Raw genomic sequence first — 21,647 nt, 5'->3', positions numbered from 1 at the left:
GCTCGGTATGTCACAAACAAAGAAATTCACTCGATGAAAGGCCTGGAATGGATCAAGGCGACTGAAAAAGGTTGGCAACGTCAACCGTGACGATTGACCCAAAACGAGGCGCTCACATAGCCCGAAGAACCAGTCGGAAAGATCTCCAACCCTTTCCCCACTCTAACCTCGATCCATTCGGGGGCTAATGATGAAGACATGTACCTATGGTAGGGACACGGACCTGACCAAAGAGTCCTACCCTAGGACACCCCTAGGCGAAGTCACCTTTCAATCGACTTGAAGGTATCCCACTCGACGGGTTCAAGACACTCGACCAAGAAGCTATCACTCGACCATAAAGCCAACCACTCGACTGCCCGGAGACATAAAGTCACTCCGCAGGCAAACGGTCGGCTGTTAAGTAGTCTTTATGATCATTATAGCATTTTATTAGGGACGTTACCAGAAACGCCCAACCTTAAATGTACCTTAAACCCTGCATTACTGAGGGCTGGAGGGGTCCGACGAACTCTATATAAGCCACCCCCCTCCTAAGTATGAAGTGTTCGCACCCTTGTATCCATACACGCATAATCCAGTCGACCGCCTCCGGGCTCCGAGATGTAGGGCTATTACTTCCTCTAAGAAGGGCCTGAACTCGTAAACCTCGCGTGTAACAACTTCCCAATAGCTAAGATCTAGCCTCTCCATACTCACCCCCCTACATCATTGTCAGAGTTAGAACCACGACACGGCCTGTCGGCACCTGTGATTCATGGCGCTCTCTACTTCAGAATTCGTGGCTGAGAGCATGTCCGCACTCTCTGTTTGAGAGCTATGCGGTGCTGGCCCCGTGTCCGCCTCCGCCCCTGAAGCTGGTTCTGCAGCCCGGCTGGTGGAGGCGTGATTGGTAGGGTCTCCGGATATAGTCCGGTTATTCTTCTTCCTGCCAAACACAAAGACCGCTGTCACATTTTAAATTCTATAATTACAGGACAGGTTATTGTTTTACCTCTGTAGCGGTGTGTCAACCCTCACCGCCTTCCTCTTGAGCCTGCCCGATCTGGATGCCCCTGGTTGACGAGTCCCTAGGGGCTCGGCCCCTCGCTTCGGCCGTCGTTTCTGCAAATAGAAGATGCCTCAAAGGTAAATTATAACACCTGAGGGGAGTCCTCTTCGAAGGATAGAGCTTTCTAGTTCAGCTTACATATGAGTAGGGGAGCAGTCCAAGGTAGTCGGCCGTAACGGCCACTAGGGCGCCATCCCAGCTTGCCTGATAAAATACCCCGTTGACAAGCTCCACAGTGATATCTGGATCCACTTTAAGTCCCGGATCTAGGGCCCTTCCAGGGTCCTCTGGTTGCGGGGAAGGGTTGAAGATTCCTTCTACGGCCCTCCTTAATTCCTGCCTAGAAGCATTGATGCAAGTAATCTTAGCAAAAGAATGCTAAAGCAAAGAAGGGAAAAAGAATGGCAACTTACCCATGCTGGGGGGTTGTACATGGAGAATCCTTCCCGTGTTTTTATGCGAAGGAATTCCTCCTCTTCCCCTTTGTATAGATCGGACAATATCCTTGCCAGAGCGGCAGCGGAGTACGGACCTTTACGGCCGCAGCGGGAGGCGTCGTCTTCCCCGTTGAAATGCCACATGGGCTTCCCCCGATATTGGAGCGGTTGCACTCCCCGTCTTATGCATATTGCCATAACCTCAACAATTGTCAGTCCGGATTTGGCCAGTAACTTTATCCTGTCCATTAGGAGGAATATTTCCCTCGTGTTCTCTTCTTGAGGGCCCCAGGGGCGCCAACTTAGGCATGCCCTCGGCGGGGCGTAGCTGAACTCGCGGAGACCTGTTCGGACTGTATCCGGAAGGGAGACGTCGTTTATATAGAACCAGTCTGAAGGCCAGGTTTCTGGTGCCTTCTTAGGAGTGCCGGACAGGTATCCGGTCTCGGCAATGCGCCATACTTCGGCCCCGCCCACTTGGCATAGGGACTCCCCCTGGGTGCGGGCGACGAGGCAGAACGGCTTCCGCCATAATCCGAAGTGTGGTTCGCAGCCTAGAAACAGCTCGCACAGGGCAACGTACCCCGCTATGTACAGAATAGAGCCGGGGGTAAGATCATGTAACTGGAGGCTGTAGAACTCCAGGAGCCCGCGAAGAAACGGGTGGATAGGGAACCCAACGCCCCTCAGCAGATGAGGGATCAGACATATACGCTCCTTCGGAGATGGGTTAGGAGATCCCTCAGCCTGGTCTCCTCCGTCATAAGTGGCTATTCCAGCTCGGACGGAGACCATGAACGCCGGTGGGAGAAACCCTTGGGTTTGTAACTTTGTCAAACGGCTATGAGGAACTGAACACTCTCCCCAATCCACCGACTTGGAACGAGAAGGGCAAGTAGAAGAGCTGCGACGCTTGGCCATGTTGGAATGGCTTTTTGCGAAGCGCTCTGTTGGATGCTGGCTCTGGGAGGTAGAGTGAGGTTTGGATCTAAGAATCCCCGTCCCTTCAAATAGACGATTCACCCGGAGGATCAAGGGTGGCAATTGCAAAAATGCCTCGACTCCTCGCATTCGCTCGACACATGGAGATGGTCATTACTGAGGCACCGAAGCCGAGGAGCACAACATTGATTGGAGGCCGGACACTATTCGCCGTAACAAGCACTTTGGAGTATTCGGAGGAGGAACCCACGCTGCAATGCCGAAGACAAGACTGCGCACTGGACTCATCGTCGTTGAAGCCTGGTTCAGGGGCTACTGAGGGAGTCCTGGATTAGGGGGTATCCGGACAGCCGGACTGTGTACAACGTCCGGACTATTAAAGCGTGAATATACAAGACTCAAGACTTCGGCCCGTGTCTGGATGGGACTTTCCTTGGCGTGGAAGGCAAGCTTGGGATCAGGATATTATATTTCCTTCCTTGTAACCGACTCAATGTAAACCCTAGCCCTCTTCGGTGTCTATATAAAACAGAGAGGTTGGTCCTTAGAAGGCCGATCACAATTACAATCATACCATCATAGGCTAGCTTTTAGGGTTTAGCCTCTACGATCTCGTGGTAGATCCTCTCTTGTACTACCCATATCATCAATATTAATCAAGCAGGAAGTAGGGTTTTACCTCCATCGAGAGGGCCCAAACCTGGGTAAACATATGTGTCCCTTGCATCCTGTTACCATCAGCCTTGACGCACAGATTGGTACCCCCTACCCGAGATCCGCCGGTTTTGACACCGACACCCTTCTTCTTCACTCGCACTACAAATAGGCTGTCCGTTCGTTACTCTGCTTAAATCCGTGAGCGCGACGTGACGCCCTCGAGGAAAATGGAGTCAGCTGACCCCAGTGCCAAGAAGATGAGGCTCCCACCAGCGGCGAAGCCTGCTGTAGATCCCGCACCCGGCAGCGTGGGGAGAAGCGGCGACCCCGCCCCCACCGGATCCTGGGAACTCGTAGAATCTCGGGTGGACCGCATCAGTGATCTCCCGGATTCCATCCTTGGGGAGATCATCTCACTTCTCCCCACCAAGGATTGCTGCCGCACCCAAGTCCTCTCAATTTGGTGGCGCCCTCTATGGCGCGTCGTGCCCCTTAATGTCGACTGTCGTCAGCTATCTCTCTTTAATGATTTTGAAATCCCCAGAGCCATCATCTCCTCCCACCAGGGCTCCGTTCAAAGCCTCTACATCCCGTCATGCTACCTGAGCAAGCATACCATGCCATGCATGTTGGACACCTGGCTGAAATCCCCTGAATTCACGGAACTACAACTGCTTGAGTTCTACTATTCCCCTAGAAATCACCTACCAGATACCGAACGCCATCAACCTGTGCCCTCAGCACCGATGTCCATCTCGCGGTTTTCCTCCTCTCTCCACACCGCCACCTTTGCATTGTGCTACCTTCCAGACAATCTGGTACTAAACCTTCGACTCCCATTTCTCAAGAAACTTTCACTTGTGCGGGTTCATATATCGGAGGCCTCATTGCACATCATCATCCACTCCAGTTGCCCTGCCCTGGAGTGCTTGGTGCTTGTTTTCACAGTTAGAATCGGTTGTCTCCAAATAAAGTTGCCTAACCTTGTAAGAATTGGAATTTCTTTTGACGGAAGGAGCTCATCATCCAAGATGCCCCTTCACTTCAAAGTTTGATCCTTGATTCTAATTATTGACCGTCTCAAATAACCGTCCTCTCTGCGCCTAAACTAGAGACCCTGGGTGTAATACATGATCTCTGTGCTAATTTCAAGATGGTGTTTGGCTCTACAGTTCTTCAGGTACTTTATATTATCATCTACACTTGTAACCATAAGTTGCATTTTAAATTTCTACGCATAAGTTATATATCATCTCGGAGTACACATTTTGTACTAATATTATGTTCTATGCTCAATGAAGAGTTTCTCCATGGATAGCCTATCAATGGTGCTAGATTCTGTCAAGATCTTATATATCCAAATGAATAGTTTTGATCTGAACAAGATTATTGGCTTGCTGCAATGCTTTCCATGTCTGGACAAGTTGTATATAAAGGTGATAATTTCACGCACATTGGAAGCCCGCATATAGTGTACTAAAAGCTGTTGCTCTTTCCACTCTTTTTTAGACCTTAACTATTTTCAATCTTCATGTCTATTTAGGCAACATGACGGGGTAAGAAAGTTATAACCAATCGGTGGATTCGTAAGCACCGGGATTTTCTCACTTCTCATGACATTCGATTGATGATGATAACGCTAGAACGATATGTAGCCAACCATGCAAACACTAGATTTGACACATTCTTCCTGCTAAATGTGAGGTTACTATTGTCCATCAGGATTAAGTTTATCAGCAGCATGGTTTTGAAGGATGGGTATGTCGAAGAGCAAAAAAAAGGAGTTTTAGGTGGGCAAAAGAGCATCTAAACATGTCAGGATTCTATTTACAACATATTGTGGTCATAATCCAGTAAATTTTACGACCCAGGATGTTCATTCTATGGACCTAAACGATCCATTTGATTGTGACTGCCAAAAACAGTGCTGGAGTTAGATGTTGTTGCCCTTTTCAACCTGGGTTTTGTCTAAACCTGATGAACAATTAACCCTCGTGCTTCTTTATAGTTTGTAAGTTGGAGTCAGATGTTCTTGCCCTTTTCAACTCGGCTGTGATTGTCATATTTTATTTGAAACAAGTAAAATGGCTTGCCATTCGTTTAATTTAGAGTGAAATATTGTAGCAAATCCCAACCAAGGGAAATAACATCACTCTCGCCGGCTGCTTGAGCTCACTATGCATTATAGAAGCCAAGTGATTAGCCCCCACCAGCACCCACAAACTTATTTCGAACTAGCACACCAAATGGGATGTAAATTTTCATAGGAAAGGCTGCCTAACCATGACAGATTTGGATTCTGACATTTGGGACCCACGAGGAAATAACCTATCCAAGGTGGTGTCGACTTACTAGCTAGTCAACAAACATTTCTGCCTACCAGCCGTTGGATTGACATCCAACATCTGTCGTGTATCCTCTATCTCTGGTTTTCTTCCTCTAGCCGCCCAAACCAAACCACCCCGTCGGCTCCGCCTGCTCCCGCCTCCCATGGCTTGTTGTGCCTCCACCGCCCTACTGTACCCTCCAATGTTGGCCAGTCCCTCCCTCTATTCCCCGACACGTCCTATTATTCTCCCGCGATGTTAGCCCCAACACGCACCCGCACCCGAACCAGTCAACCCTCGTACTCCCCTCCACCTACAACTGGACTGGCGCATCTTCCACGGCTCCTGTTCGTTCCGTCCGAGGCCTCGCTGTTTTCCTCGGCCTTGGTTCGCTCGCCGTGCGCGGTGCGTCGCCCTCTTGCGTTATCAATGCCATCAATAACCAAGAGGAACAAGGATATTACTGTACGTAGAGAGGATGACAGGTGGGACCCACCAGCGTCATGGCAGTAGGAAAGCAAGTGCTTCGTTATTACAAGCACCAAAAAATGATTCCTCCTAATGGTTGGACATCTGGGGCTCACGCCATTTTCAACGTACTCAATAAACGAGAGAATTAAACAACGAGCGGCTCACACCAAGGACACAGCAGGTCGCGCAGTGGTTATTTACTTTTTTTAGGAACAAGCAGGTGTTACTTATACTAGTTTTAGCGATGGGTCAGGGTAACAACAGGGTTGTGGCCCGTCTAGCCAGAGTTTTATTAATGTTTACCACATCATGAGCCCAGTTGTGTTTTTTTCTTGCAGAAAATGGCTAGCCTAGTTCTATTTTTTTAAAAGAAATAGCGAATGAGGCCTACTTGCTTTATCATCCCTGCTGGGCTGCAAATCTTTCAAGACGAGGAGGGAGTTTCATTCGGTTTGCCCAGAAATGGGCTATACATTTTTAAAACACATCAAACTGGGAATTAGTTTCATTTTTTAATTACAAGATTTTAAATTCCATTGATTTTTATGCCTCGACAATTATTTGGATTTTATATTTATATAAATTATTTTTCAAAATAGTTTGAATGTGACTCGATATTTCGGGATTAAAAATAGTTGACTGCACTGAAATATGCAAAATTTCGTATAATTTTTAACCGTGGCCACAATATGGGGTGTAATGCTAACAAAAAGAAGATGGGCTCCAAAAATATTCTTAAGAATTGGCAAATGGGATGTAAATTATTAGAAATAATGGCAGATGGGTTGTATGATGTTTTCCATAGATTTGAGGTTGACTTGTGCGCCTACTACACGCTGACGCGTATGCTTTCCTAAAAAATAAGGTTGACGCTCATGCAACGTCGTGTCCACTTAGTCAACACACGAGAGTAGTGACTGTTGGATGTCCATCCAATGGCCGTCATGCTTCTTCAATCACTGCTCTTCCTGCTGCTGCCGCTCAAACAAGCGCCAGCGGGACTACCTACTTCCTCCTCCCGGGGTTGGCTATGCTGCCGCGCAGGCCTCACTGCCCCATCGTTCTCCCATCGCTGGCCTAGCCATCCCTCTACTCACCCACACCTGCTGTTATTATCTGGCGACGGCAGACGAACCAGTAAACCCTCGCACTCTCCTGCGCGTGGGAAACAACTGACGAGTTTTCCTTCGCTACGTGTCGTTCCCTTCCTAGGCCTCGCCGTCATCCACCGCCCTGGTGCTCTCGGCGCGGCGTGGTCAACATGGTCAACGAACGACATGTATCGGAAGTGGACTGTACGTGGAGAGGCTGACAGCTGGGTCCATGGCCGCACATAAGGAAATGCCTCCTTATTACGCGCAAAATAATGATTCCTCCACCTGACAAGCGGGACCCACCAGAAGGGCCTCTTTATTTCGTGAAAAAAATGTTCCCCCGCTGAGAGGTCGGACCCATCAGCTATATCTTCGCATGCAAGGAAGTGCCTCATTATTACGCACAAAAAAATGAATACCCCCTGCTAGCTGGGACCCACCATAGAAAATATGAACGATTCTAGCTCCAGTGACCGTACGATGTCCATCCAACGGCCGTAGAGCTTCTTCAACCTCTGGTCTTCTTGCTCCAGCCGCCCAAACAAGCGTCGGCCGTGCCACCTGCTCCTGCCTCCCGTGTTTGGCTGTGTTGCCACCGCTGGCCATGCCATCCCTCTATACTCAACCACACCTCCTGTTATTCTCCAGCGACGGCAGCCTCACACCGCAGCCGAAGCAATCAACCCACGTGCTCCCCTCTGCGAGGGAATCCACTGCCGCTTCTTCCCCGGCTCCGCGTGGTCCCCTTCCTAGGCCTCGTCGTCGTCCACCGCCCTAGTGTTCTCGATGCAGCATGGTCAAGGAACGACTTCTGTCGGAAGAGTACTGTATGTGGAGAGGCTGACAGCTGGGTCCACCGCCACAGTAAGGGAGTGCCTCCTTATTACGCGCAAAAAAATTATTCCTCCACCTGATAGCAGAGACCCAACGGACAGGCCACCATATTGCGTGAAAAAAACATTTCCCCCCTGACTGCTGGGACCCACCAGCTACATCTTCGCATGCAAGAAAGTGCGTCCATTTTACGGGAAAAAAATGATTCGCCGCCCTGACTACTGGGACCCACCAGCTACATCTTCGCACGCAAGGAAGCGTGACAGTCGGGACCCACCTAGTCGAATCTTACATAGCTTTGTCATTCTGTTCGCGAACATATATGTACATACTGGTCGATGTAGACGCGTGCACGTGTCGTAGTAGAGGCGCGCACGAGGCGTAGTAGAGGCGCGCACATAGCATGTACACGTACGTATAGCGTCCAGGGTGCAAGAAAGAAAATACGGCCACGTACGTACATACAGGCGGGGTCTCAAACGCATATTCATGCATACGTACGGCCAGGGCTCATGTACATGGCTGGGCTGGAACGGAGAAGCTGCGCCGTCATCGTGTTCATGGGGAGGCAACGAAATGTATCTTGTTCATCGGGAGGCAACGGAACGCGTGCTGTTCATCGGGGGCCAACCGGCTTGCACGGAATGGCCGATGGAAACGAGGCCTGGCATACTGCAGAACGGCCTTGTGTTCGACCAGCCACGGTGGAAACGGGATCTTGTTCATCGGAAGGGGTCTAGCATACCGCAAAACGGAGGAAACGGACCTCCTACGGTCGGAATGGGGTCCTGTTGATCGGGAGGGGTGTGGCGTACCGCAAAACGGAGGAAACGGACTTGTGTTGGAGCGCTATGGTCGAAACAGGGGCATGTTCAACGGGAGGGGTGTGGCGTACCACAAAACGGGACTCCATGGGATACTGTTCATCTCCACCATCGACCTCCTCCAACCTCCACGGGCTCCTGTTCATCCACCGTCGACCTCCTCCAGCCTCCACTTGTGACTGTTCATCCACGGGGCTCCTGTTCATCCATCCTCCATCATGCGCTCCTCCATCGACTATTGTTCAACCAGCTCTGTCCACGAGGTCCTGTTCAACCACCCCTCCACGGGATACTGTTCATCCAGCCCTCCACCGGCTACTGTTCAACCAGCCCTCCACGGGGTCGTCCTGTTCATCCAGCCCTCCACGGGGTCCTGTTCATCCACCCCTACACCGGCTCGATCGATTGGGGTCCTGTTCATCCAGCGGGAACACCATGGGGGACTGTTCATCCAACCCCCCACTAGGAACTGTTCATCCAAACCCCCCAACAACACTCACTATTCATCCAGAGGTAGTAGCGATGGAATCACTTGGGTTCAGTTAACAGCAAGGGATCGATTGATCGCTCGGTATCAGTAACGCGTAGCATGAAGTGCAATCGCTCGGGTTCAGAAAGAGCCCAACACCTAGCTCGGGTTTAGTTAGAGCCCAATGCCTCGCACACACACATGTACGTATGAGAGAAACACGCATCGCTTGGCCTTCGACCACCCACCGTAACCGGGAACTCCATGATATTTTCCTTGCCCTCGCTTCTACCACGGTTTTTTCCGTCATGGATGGCCCAAAGAATGTCATGAAGCTGCGTCTCTGGCTTGCCCAGGACGAAAAGCCCATTTTCTGTCATGATTTTTTGTCATAGAAGTAGGAGCCCACAACATCTATGATGATACCGGGTTTTGTCACAATTATCATCATAGAAGTGTCATAAGTATGAAATAAATAATTTCGTTCAGCCCAAAATGTCACGGATGTGTCTTTATTTTGTAGTGAAAGCATTAACACATAGTGAATACATGAACTCCTCAAACTACGGTCATCACCGGGAGTGGTCGCGACTATTGTCACTCCGGGGTTGCCGGATCATAACACGTAGTAGGTGACTATAACTTGCAAGATCGGATCTCAAACATGGATATAATGATGATAAGATAAACGGTTCACATCTGAGTTCATGGCACCCGGGCCGAAAGTGACAATCATTAAGCATGGCAAACTCATAGCAACATCAATAGTAGAACATAGTGGATACTAGGGATCAAGGCCTAACAAAACTAACTCGATTACATGATGAATCTCATCCAACTCCTCACCGACTAGCGAGCCTACGAAGGAATTACTCACTCCCGGTGGGGGGCATCATGGAATTAGCGACGGAGAAGGGTTGGTGATGACGAAGGACGAAGATCCCCCTCTCCGAAGCCCCAAACGGACTCCACATCTGGTCTCCCAATGAAGAATTGGAGGTGACGGCGGCTCCGTCTTGTGGATCGTGATAATTCTTTCTCCCTTATTTTTTTGGAAAAATAGGATTTTATAGCGTCGGTTTCAGGGTCTACGGGGCCACGAGGTGGGGACAACCCACCTGGGTGCGCCAGGAGGGGGGCGCGCCCTGGTGGGTTGAGCCCACCGAGGTGCCCCCTCCAGTGGGTCTTGGCACCAGAAGTTCTTGTTTATCATATAAAAATCCTCACAAAGTTTTGTTCCATTCCGAGAACTTTTATTTCTGCAGAAAAACAACACCATGGTAGTTCTGCTGAAAACAGCATTAGTGCGGGGTTTGTTTCATTCAAATCATGCAAATTAGAGTCCAAAACAAGAGGAAAAGCGTTAGGAAAAGTAGATACGTTGGAGACGTATCAACTCCCCCAAGCTTAAACATTTGCTTGTCCTCAAGCAATTCAGTTGATAAACTGAAAGTAAAAAAGAAAAACTTTTACGAATTCTTTTTCTCTTGTTTGCATAAATAAGCTTAAACAACACCCAGCTTCTCAGCCAACATTATAACTAACAATGCCAACAATAACTCTTAGAGATTATATTAACTCATATCAATGACATAATAAGCTAGCGAGCAATAATAAGATTTCTCAAACGGCAACACATTATCAAAACAACCATGATATAATATGACAATAGTGGTATCTCGCTAGCCCTTTCTGAGACCGCAAAACATAAATGCAGAGCACCTCCATAGTTCAAGCAACGACTAAACATTGTAATTCATGGTAGAAAAGATCCATTCATGATGCGCCCAACATTAGCTACACACAATGCATAAGTCATGACAGCAGTCCTCTCAAGTTCTAGCGCTTGTTTTAGAAGGTGATGACTCAACATAAAAGTAAATAGATAGTCACTTCGTAGAGGGAAGCAGTGATTTGCAGAGGTGCTAGAGCTCAAGTTTTAAAACAGAGGTAAATGATATTTTGAGACATGCACCCTTCTCATTTACTTCATGACCATCAGTTATCAATATCTTCCATGCTAAGCACGCTAGTGGCGGTTCCCAAGGAATAAAAGTAAAGGTTTTGACTCCATTGGGAGTTTTTGTTTGATTATTTGTAAGCTTTTTTGTTTGCAGTTTGGGACACCGAAATTTTCTCATGCGATGGCGAGTGAATAAACACTCAACCTGAGAATAACCCGCTTAGCATGGAAGATATCGACCACCTCCCACTACAAGAAATCTGTTAATCCATGACGGATTTTTTTGACGATCCTATATCCGTCACCGATTATGACAATTTACACTCATCTATCACCCATACCGTCACCGACTAGTAAGCCACGTGTGGGCCGAAAAATAGCAGGCCCTTGATGACGGACGTCGGGCTACCATCATGGAAACTGTCATGAATCAAACAAGTGGGCTTAGTTGGGCGTACCATTTTTTCCATATACACCATCCAGACCGTCATGGATTGTGCTCATGCTGATGTGGTGTAGATGCCCCTTCTTTGGCCCACATGTCCATTGGACCATACGTGTTTTTCCAAAAAAATAGTGAGGATGAGTGGGTGCCATTGTATGCCCCACATGACAGTAAAAAAACAAGTTATCGATTTAGTGCGTCGCCGTCCAGATCGAGGGCCGTCGTCGCGGCGCCGCCAGTGCCACCGACGGCTGCCCGGGCGAGGTTGGTCCGACGGGCTGGTCTGTCTCGGCGTCATCTTCAGGATCCCGTAGGCCTCATGCCTCGCCGCCACCCGCCCTTGTTGCGCCGACGAGCCAACCTCCACCAGGCATTGCCGCGCCACGATCTAGCCGCCGCCCACCATTATCGCACTAACAAGCAGCCGCCGCCCACTATTGTTGCACCGGACACTCCCCCGTTCTTCCCCACATCAACGTCAACCAGGAGCGAGTGGTATGTCTTCTACAGAAATCATCTCTCTCCTACTGAATTTGTTGATTAAATATTGTGATTTGCAAGCGGAGGTGAAGCAAGTATGCATATACATAGGTAATTTAAGATGGATTTCCCATCCTTAATATTGCTATTCTAGTATAGCTGTATGGATTGAGGTGAATTTTTTTTGGATAGGGGATCTAGGGTAACAGTGCTTGGCCAAGTGATTTAAATGTACGCATAGATTAAAAGTTGGGGTTGTGTTGTATTTTAATATCCAGATCTTGTATACCAGTTACCTTGCGTAATCTGCAAGTGATTTATGCATGCTTAAGCTTGGTGTTTTGTTGGCAGAATTTGCCGAGAATCTGATCCTGCCATAAGTACAGGACACGCTGCTTCTATTGGTACAAAATGCCCAAAATCTGATCCTGCCTTAAATCCTTAATACTTGTGACTACCTGGTTATTTTTATCTTGTTTGTTCTGTTGTGCAGAAGAGATTGGCTACAGGCAGCTCCCTCTATTATAACATGTTGCTATTTTATTTATCTGGCCATTAAAAGTCTTCACTTATGGTTGTATGTTATTTCCATCTTTGCTAGTAAACATGTTGCCTATCTAGAGTGATAATTCTGATCCATATGCCCCTTGTAATATTGGGATTACTTGTAAGTTGTTCTAGTCATGTCTCATCAGTGATGATATATCTGTGATTCTTTTTCTGCAATGTAGATGGATAGACATTGGATTCATCGTACATTGTTTTCCCGTGAGTACATCGAAGGTGTCAAAGAATTTATGAACTTCATTCAAGCTAAATTCAGCGAGGATGAGAAAATACTCTGCCCATGTAGAAATTGCCTTAATCATGAACACCAGCATCAGACCGTTGTGAACATACACATATTGACGTATGGCATGGAAAGTACATACACTCGCTGGATATATAATGGAGAAGACTTTGATGTTGATGTGATTGAAGAACCTGTTCATGTGCATGACACTGCCGATGGTAACAATGGTGCTGATCGATTTGAGGAGATGTTTGGAGACCTACACACAACAGTAGAACAAGCTGAAAGTGAAACTGAAAATCCTTCTGAGCATGAGTCGTTTTTGAAGAACGTGCTGAAAGAGGCAAAGCAGCAACTTTATCATGGTTGTACCAAGTTTTCGAGGTTCTCCTTTGTGGTAAAGCTTCTTCATTTGAAGTCATACCATAGGATCACAAATAGTGCATTTACTGATATATTGAAGATATTGGCTGAAGCATTCCCTGAACCTAATACACTCCCAAAATCATACGAGGAAGCAAAGAACCTTCTGAAGGAATTAGGCCTTGGGTATGTTTCTATACATGTGTGCTTTAATAATTGCATTTTGTTCAGGAAGCAATATGCCAATCATGACAACTGCCCAGTTTGTGGCCTATCAAGGTAGAAAGACCCTGCTAGAAAGAAGATTCCACAGAAAGTGTTGAGGCATTTTCCATTGGTGCCTAGGCTAAGGAGGATGTTTCTTTCCAAAAAAGGAGCAGAAGAAGCACAATTGCACAAGCTAAAGAGGTAGCCCAGTGAGAAGGAATTGAGTCATCCGGTTGACGATGATGCATGGAAAGATTTTGATAAACAATATCCAGATTTTGCAAAAGATGCCAGAAACATTAGACTTGGCATTGCCACTGATGGGTTCAATCCTTTTGGAAACATCAACACAACCTATAGTATGTGGCCTGTGTTTGTTATAGCATACAACCTTCCACCTTGGGCATGCATGGACTAGTCAAATTTCATGATGGCTTTGCTAATTCCAGGTCCTAAATCACTTGGAAAGCACTTTGATGTCTTTGTACAACAACTTGTAGAAGACTTACTTGAGCTGTGGGAGGGTGTGCGTACATATGATGCTCTTAGTGAAAAAATGTTTGATCTTCATGCTGGAGTTCTATGGTGCATTCATGATTACCCAGCTCTGAGCACTCTTTCAGGGTGGACCACAAGAGGCTATTTTGCATGTATTCATTGTGACAAACACCCTATTTCTTACGTCCTAAGGAAAAAATTGGGTATATTGGTCACTATCATTTCCTTCCAAAGGGACATCGTTTGCGGAGAAATAATGAATTTGTTGGTCTTCGTGAAAGCAATGATCGGCCAGGTAAATTCTCTAAGAAAGAGCTGCAAGCAGAATTGGAGAAGGTTAGACCTGGGAGGCAACAAGAGAGTAAGAAAAGGAAATGTTCTGACTTGGGAAGCAAGAAGGCTCATGTGCCAATTTGGAGCCGCAGGGTTTGTTTGTGGGATTTGGAATATTGGGGGAAATTGAAGCTGAGGCACAATCTTGATGTCATGCACATCGAGAAAAATATGTGTGAAAACCTCATTGGGACAATTTTGAACTTAGAGGGGAAGACAAAGGACACACTCAATGCTAGGATTGATCTCCAAGATTTGAATATTAAAGAGGAGTTGAAATTGAGGAAGGAAGGAAACTTATATGTGATGCCTCGGGCACGGTATACCTTGTCCAAAGAACAAGTGGTTGCATTTTGTCAATTTTTACGGGAGTTAAAGTTTCCGGATGGATTTGCTTCCAACATATCAAGATGTACAAGTGCTGATGGTACCAAGGTACAAGGCCTAAAACACATGATTGTCACATTCTTCTGCAAAGAATCTTACCTGCTGGCATGACAGGATTTTTGGACAGTGATATATATCAAGTAATAGCTGAGTTAGGCAAGTTTTTCAGGGAACTATGCAGCAAAACTCTTAATAGGGATGTGTTGGCTGAAATGAAGAAAGAAATCCCTATAATTTTGTGCAAGCTAGAGAAATTTCCCCCCTGCTTTCTTTGATGTGATGGTGCACCTTGCAGTACATTTACCTGAAGAGGCATTGCTTCGAGGTCCCGTACAATATGGGTGGATGTACCCAGTTGAAAGAAGGCTATATACTTTAAAGCGCTATGTGAGGAATAGGGCACGACCAGAAGGTTCGATTGTTGAAGCATATGTTGCGAATGAGTGCCTGACATTTTGCTCCAAGTGCATGGATGATGTTGAAACAATATTTAATCGGAACCCAGGAAATATAGGTTTTTCAGATGAAGAAGCCTATGCTGTTGATGTTTTTGGACATGGAGTTAATTTTACTTCAGGATATGATTATGAATATGAACATGCGGAAAAAGAATTTGATCAGATGGTGTGGTATGTGTTGAACAATTGTGATCAAGCTAAGAAATATATCGAGTATGTTGTCACTTCTGAACTTGCTTATGTTGTTTGTGTTGTACTTATGTGATCTCTTGATTAATATGTTTTACTTTACGGAATATTCAGAGATGAGTTAAAGAGAAAAGGGGCGCCGGACAGTGATAAGGAGCTTCAAAATAAATTCCAACATGGTTCAAGAACTATGTAAGTTTTCATTCGCATCTTGTTTTTGGTTGTCACATTTCACGACAAATTCGAATGTATGTGTTTTCTTGTGTTGTTGATGATGATAAGGATGCAGGATGAGGTTGGTGAAGAGGTAGATGAAGATCACTTTGCCTTGGCATGTGGTCCTGATCGGAGAGTCCGGAAATTCTCATCATGCATAGTGAACGGGATTATATTTAGCACTGTTGATCGTGTTAGCAACAAGAGAACGCAAAACAGTGGAGTCCTGACCGAAGGTGAACATGACCATAAGCTCATAAATTTTTATGGAACGTTGAAAGATATCATTCAGTTAGACTACAACTTGGATGACAGGTCAGTTGTTTTGTTTAAATGTGACTGGTTTAAACTTGATGGAAAGAAGACCGAGCTTAAAAGTGATGGTTTTTTCGAAAGCATAAATGTTGGAAGTATGTGGTACAAGGACGATTCTTTGATTCTGGCTACACAGGCTAGAAAGGTCTTTTATTTGCCAGACACGAAGTATGGGAAGAATATGCAAGTTGTGCAAACATTTGAACATAGGCATCTCTTCAATATTAGTGAAACTGAGGGTGTACCTTTTACTGGTCCTGCATATCAAGAGGACGAGTGTTGTGATGAGGAGGGTAGGAGAATATCTGTTTCTGACCTTACATCCAAGAAGCCTTTGCATAGAGATGATGAGCAAGGCATTGTTTTTGAAGCTAATGTAGTTGCTCGTTTGATGAAAGAAAAAAGCACAGAAGTGTATGAAGGTGGCAATGAAGAGGAAGAAGATGATACGGGTCTGGAGTATTGCAGCAAAGACGAAGGAGGTGCCATGGATGTTGACAGCGATGATGAGTGTGTTCAGTATAGTACATGAGAGTGTGATGTGTTTTTCTTCTCACTGATACATAGTTTTGTTCAGTATAGTTCATGTAAACTTCTAATTTTGAAATATTCGACAGGCGTTGCTAATGAGGCTGAGAAGGAGATGCTCAAAAATGGTTGTGCTGCAAGCTTAAGTTGGTCTGGAGTTTTATTTTGTTTGCCTTGATACGGCAATGACCGCTGATCCTTGTTGTGATCCATAATAGAGTTGTATCTGAAGTTTTATTCTGTTTGCCTTCATAGGCCAACCATTTTGTCTGTCAATGTGTTAACGAAGTCGCTGTAGTTGTAATCCATGTTGTATGCCTGGCAATATATCATCTATGCACCGACTGTTGTGAGGATAGCATATGTGTGCTGTCATTGGCTATTCAGTTTCACAAATAATTCCTGAAATTCATAAGGCTCATGTATGTTCATAATATGGCCTAAAATCAAGTTCCTTATATCTAGTTTAGATGCAATCTTCCAAAACACAATTCTGGTCATTTTGCAGCTTTGTGAAGCGATCCCAGGCTAGCCAACAGTCTTGGCAGTGTAAATTGGAGAGCGTGTGGTGACCATTGCCCTGGCAGGCAAAAATGGCGCTCTGTGCGTTTCTGGCAGCGCCACGAGGAAAGGGGGAGGAGGTCTCGTGCGGCGCAACCTACCAGACGCGCGCCTGATCCATCGCGCGAGCCCTACGCGCTCCACCAGACAGTGCGTCTGATCCAGCGCGCGATTTTTTCCTCTATATGCTAGCGACAGCTTCCGCTCAATAAGACGAAGTCCCACCAAATATGACACATCGACTAAGATGGCCCATTGGAAAGAGCACCCCGCATCAGCGTTGGTGACCCAGGTTGGACTTCGCTTTCTCCCCTTTTTCCCTACGGCGCAAATTTTTCTTTTATATGCTACCAACGACTTCCCCTCAATAAAATAGATTCTCAGAACATAAAAAACAAGGACGGAGATGGTCCAGTGGATAGAACATCAAGCTCCAGCATTGGTGACCCAGGTTCGACTCCACCTTCTCCCCTTTTTTCTTTTTTGGCGGCAAATTTAAAGTTTTTAAAAATATTCATATCTTTTAAACCGCAACTCACTCAAATTCCTCTTTCTCTTTGAAATTGCACCCCCGTCAGATTTTCTTTTAAAATATTCATATCTTTTAAATCGCAACTCGCTCAAATTCCTTTCTCTATTTGAAATTACACCCAAATATTCATATGATCGGGTCGCCGTCGATGACCGGGTCGACTCCGGTTGCGGCTCCGTCGAAAATTTTAAAGACCGTGCGCTCCATTCTCGAGCTCTCCGTCCATCCATCCTGGAGACCATGCCACCCAACAATGGACATGTATCAACGACGTCGTACACCATCCATGTGATCACTAACGTCGCCTTCGATGATCGGGTCACCATCGATGACCGGGTCGACTCCGGTCGCGGCTCTGTCGGAAGCTTTCAAGATCGCGCGCTCCATTCTGGAGCTCTCTGTCCATCCACCCCGTAGCCCTTTCCACCCAACAATCGACATGTATCGACAATGTCCTACACCATCCATGTGATCACTAAAATACAAGGACTGAGATGGTCCAGTGGATAGAGCATCAAGCTCCAGCATTGGTGACCCAGGTTCGAGTCCACCTTCTCCGCTTTTTCTTTTTTGGCGGCAAATTTAAAGTTTTTAAAAATATTCATATCTTTTAAACCGCAACTCGCTCAAATTCCTCTTTCTATTTGAAGTTGAACCCCTGTCAGATTTTCTTTTAAAATATTCATATCTTTTAAATCGCAACTCGCTCAAATTCCTTTCTCTGTTTGAAATTACACCCAAATATTCATATGATCGGGTCACCGTCGATGACTGGGTCGACTGTGGTTGCGGCTCCGTCGAAAATTTTCTAGACCGTGCGGTCCATTCTCGAGCTCTCCATCCATCCATCCCGGAGCCCATGCCACCCAACAATGGACATGTATCAACGACGTCCTACACCATCCATGTGATCACTAACGTCGCCTGCGATGATCGGGTCACCGTCGATGACCGGGTCGACTCCGGTCGCGGCTCTGTCGGAAGCTTTCAAGATCGCGCGCTCCATTCTCGAGCTCTTTGTCCATCCACCCCGGAGCCTATGCCACCCAACAATCGACATGTATCAACAATGTCCTACACCATCCATGTGATCACTAAAATACAAGGACTGAGATGGTCCAGTGGATAGAGCATCAAGCTCTGGCATTGGTGACCCAGGTTCGACTCCACCTTCTCCCAATTTTCTTTTTTGGCGGAAAATTTAAAGTATTTAAAAATATTCAAACATTTTAAACCGCAACTCGCTCAAATTCCTCTTTCTATTTGAAATTGCACCCCCGTCAGATTTTCTTTTAAAATATTCATATCTTTTAAATCGCAACTCGCTCAAATTCCTTTCTCTGTTCGAAATTACACCCAAATATTCATATGATCGGGTCGCCGTCGATGACCGGGTCGACTCCGGTTGCGGCTCCGTCGAAAATTTTCAAGACCGTGCGCTCCATTCTCGAGCTCTCCGTCCATCCATCTTGGAGCCCATGCCACCCAACAATGGACATCTATCAACGACGTCCTACACCATCCATGTGATCACTAACGTCGCCTCCGATGATCGGGTCACCTCGATGACCGGGTCGAGTCCGGTCGCGGCTCTATCGGAAGCTTTCAAGATCGCGCGCTCCATTCTCGAGCTCTCTGTCCATCCACCCCGGAGCCCATGCCACCCAAAAATCGACATGTATCAACAATGTCCTACGCCATCCATGTGACCACTAATGTTGCCTCTGATGATCAGGTCGCCGTCGATGACCGGGTTGACTCCGGTCGCGGCTCTGTCGGAAGCTTTGAAGATCATGCACTCCATTCTCGAGCTCTCTGTCCATCCACCCCGGAGCCCATGCAACCCAAGAATCGACACATATCAAAGACGTCCTACACTATCCATGTGATCACTAATGTTGCCTCTGATGATCGAGTCGCCATCGATGACCGGGTCGACTCCGGTCGCGGTTCTGTCGGAAGCTTTCAAGATCGTGCGCTCCATTCTCGAGCTCTCAGTCCATCCACCCCGGAGCCCATGCTGCCCAACAATTGACACGTATGAACGACGTCCTACACCATCCATGTGATCACTAACGTTGCCTCCGATGATCGGGTCGCTGTAGATGACCGGGTCGACTCCGATCGCGCCTCTGTCGGAAGCTTTCAAGATCATGTGCTCCATTGCTAGACCGAGATGGCAAAGAAGGTTCCTAATCCTACAAAAGATGGTCAGGAATCGAGCTCTGCAACTGAGGCGGCAACCGAAGTTGGAGCTGAAGTGCTTGCTAAGCACACTAAGAAGCCGAGGTTTCTTCAGCATGTGGGGATCTAGCACGTCCATGCGAGATCCAGTGCTATCAACCGTGAAGTAGAATTGGCACTGCAGAAGATGAATGTTGAGCTTCGGGTGCGTGTTGACACCTTGATGAAGAAGTTGAAGGAATCTGAAGAAGAAAGGGCCATGCAAGATGAGGAGTACAGGAAGCGAGACGAGGAGAACAGGAAGAAGCAAGCTGAGATGGATGCAAAACTAGACTTATTGCTAAGTCAGATGCCATAAAGATCAGCTGAATGATAAGTTGTTTGTCCAAAAAGCTGCTGGAAGCTATATGAATGTGGGATATGCTGATGGAACCTAATTTGTTATGCAAACTGCATATTGTTCGATGCAAACTAGTTGCATGTTGGTGATTGATGGTTAGTGGATCTCGAGATGTAAGCTGAATGCTATGCTGGATGTGTCATGGAGGACCAATACTTGTGTAATGTGACTTGTGCTTTGTAATGCTGTGCCTATTTTCTGTCTTAATATTTGTATACAAATTATTAATAACTGTCAGTGCTAAATTGTTTCGTGTAAAGTCACAAATGGGCTTTGTTGGGCAAACCTAACACTGATGTGCTGGATGAAGTAGGCCTGGAAACATATTTTGGGTAAAAAACATAATTGGCCCATAAGATTAATGGGCTGATATGCTTGTTGGACCACCGGAAATGGGCTAACATAAACAGTGAAAAAAATAGTTCGAACCAAAACAAATGGGCCAAAACTTACTGGGCCAAAGACTACATGGGCCTAGGGCGGGCCGGGCGGGCTTGGGGGCCAATCGGTGATGGTTAATGACTGTCATAATTTTGCCTAAATCCATGACCGACGGAAGATCCGTCATGGTTGGTCGGGTGGACAAATTATGATGCGATATACATGACGGACAGGCCCACCGTCACCGACGGTCATCGATGATAGTTTCTGTGCTCTCGATGACAGACAAGGGCTGTCATAGATTACCATATTTATTGTGGTGTCCTGTCGTTCCAAGAATGATCCAGTCACACAAAAGGGATATTTATTAGAAGTTTTTAGAGGTGGCACATACAAATTTACTTAGGACGGCAGGGTAATACCGCATATAGGTAGGTATGGTGGACTCATCTAGAATAACTTTGGGTTAAAGGTTTTTGATGTACAAGGAGAATTCCCACTTAGTACCGGCGAAGGCTAGCAATTAGATTGAGAAGCGGCCACTAGAGAGCCATAACGGTCATGAACATGCATTATGCATAAGTAACATTGGACACTAGCTTGAGTAGGATATGAACACCATGAACATAAATATCATAGAGGCTATGTTGGTTTTGATTCAACTACATGCATGAACATGTGTCCAGTCAAGCCACTCGAACATTCAGAGGTGGATACCATATCATCATACTACATCACAATCATTTTAATGCAATGTTGATATCCAAGATAAATCATTATCCACTCCCGTCTACTTATGCATGGCATCAGAAACTATAATCTCTAATTGTCATTGCAAACATGTTTAATAATAATGGGCTAAATCATGGATACTAGGTTAAACATAGTTACACAAACAGAACAAGTCGAGTTCATACCAGTTTCTCTCTGCCCCAGCGAGTTCATCGAATATCGTCATTATTGCCTTTCACTTGCATGAACGAACAATATGAAAATAATAATAGTGCAAGAGTGCCGTGGACTAAGCTGGAATCTACAAACATTTTATTCAACAGGAGAAGACAAGGTAAAATGGGCTCCTTATTAGATCAACAGTTATTCACATGAGAGCCACTCAACGTTTTCACCGTAGTCTTCTCCTCGGTACAACTCGAATAAAAAGAAAAGAAATTCAGAGAAACATAGTGAAATATTTTTGGATTTTTTGGTTTTCTTGAACAAGCAAATAAAAGGGAAAGGCGAAAACGAGGAAAACTATTTACACGGGAAAGCTCCCAACAAGCAAAAGAAGAACAAGGAAATCTTTTG

Source organism: Triticum aestivum, chromosome 7A (assembly GCF_018294505.1).
Source record: "Triticum aestivum cultivar Chinese Spring chromosome 7A, IWGSC CS RefSeq v2.1, whole genome shotgun sequence".
In the NCBI taxonomy this organism is placed as follows: Eukaryota; Viridiplantae; Streptophyta; class Magnoliopsida; order Poales; family Poaceae; genus Triticum; species Triticum aestivum.
Note: the sequence above shows the minus strand (reverse complement) of the source record.